This window comes from Natator depressus, chromosome 6 (assembly GCF_965152275.1).
Source record: "Natator depressus isolate rNatDep1 chromosome 6, rNatDep2.hap1, whole genome shotgun sequence".
In the NCBI taxonomy this organism is placed as follows: Eukaryota; Metazoa; Chordata; order Testudines; family Cheloniidae; genus Natator; species Natator depressus.
The window spans coordinates 109,275,496-109,277,148 of NC_134239.1; positions in this window are offsets into that span (position 1 = coordinate 109,275,496).

Genomic DNA, 1,653 nt, shown 5'->3' on the forward strand with positions numbered 1-1,653 from the left:
TGTCCCTGCATTGACACCCCCCCACGGTATTAATGGCATTATCTGCTTGTTTTCAGTGATGGATGCTTTCTTACCACATCCATTTATTTTAATATTAATGTCATATTTGCTCTCCTGTAACTATATAAGAACAACCATACTGGGTCAGACCAAAGGTCCATCCAGCCCAGTATCCTGTCCTCTGACAGTGGCCAATGCCAGGAGCAATGCTGTAAATGTACTGAAGATGAGAAGAAATTTAGAAGAGAGTCCCAAGCTAATAACATACAGTTGCAGTGCTCATTTGATGCACTTCCTAGCCAAAGACTTCAGTGTTCCAGAAGTAAAGGCTACTGTTGTTGAAATTGCAAAATACTTCCCTAACAACCACTTTGGAGTAGCTGCTCTGAAAAAAGTGAGAGGAACCAAGCTGGCTCTCCCAGAAGACGTGCGATGGAACTCAGTAGTGGACTGTTTTGAGCACTGTATCAAGAACTGGCCTAATCTGATGACAGTTTGTGAACAGAACTGTGAAAAAATAGATGGCACTGTCACAGCCAAAGTTCTCTGCATTGGGCTGAAGAGAAATGCTGAACACATGCTGAGTACCCGAAGCCTATTTCTGTAGCCTTGAACAAAAGGCAGGGAAGTAGCTGTTTTACTGCTGACGCTGTTGAAATTTGGAAGGAACCGAGTGAGATCTTAAATAGAGAAATATGCAATGACAGAGATAAAGTACAAGCATTAAAAAAACGAATGGGACTAGCACTATCTCCAGCTCATTTTCTTGCAAATATTCTCATTACTCAGTACCAGGGTCAAACCTTAACTGCTGAAGAAGAGGAGTTGGCTATGACATGGACATCCAGCAATCATCCCTCCCTAATGCCAACTATAATAAACTTCAGAGCTAAGGGTGAACCATTCAAGAAATATATGTTTGCTGATGATGTCTTAGAGAAAGTCACACCAGTGAACTGATGGAAGTCACTTAAGCGCTTGGATTCAGAGACTGTTGAAGTGATAACCTCACTTTTAACAGCAGTAGGTTCTCCTGCCGGTGTAAAAAGAATATTTTCTTCCTTTGGACTAATTCATTCCAAACTGAGAAATCGTTTGGGACCTGAAAAAGCAGGAAAGCTTGTTTTTCTTTTCCAGATTACGAACAAACAGGAAAATGAAGGTGAAGATGACTGAGTTAGCAGCAGAAGCCAATATTTTAAGTTTCTCACTTTGACCTGGCTGACACAGTCAATTTAATTTTTGTTTTTGTTTTTTTAAAATATTTCTTTTAACTACTTCAGTTAAAAACAATTTTAACAAAAACAAATCTGGTTTTAAAAAACTTGAATGTTTAACTAAATTCAAAAATTCATATGTTTGTTTTGTTAAAATATTATGTTTGCTGTTGAAGAAAAAAATCCAGAATATATAATATTGTTGTTTTAGTTAAATAAAACAATTTAAATGTCTGTCTAGTGATGTTCACCTCCTCATACAGCATGGCAAGAAAATCCTCCAAATATTAATGATTAACCTGTTGAATTGGAGATAGTTCATCTCCCAATGACTTCATAAATATCTGCTTCAATTACCTTTTGTAAATGAAATAACCAAACACTCATTCATTTTCTGAGATAGCTATAAAACTAATCTGAAAAGTTTTCAAAACAA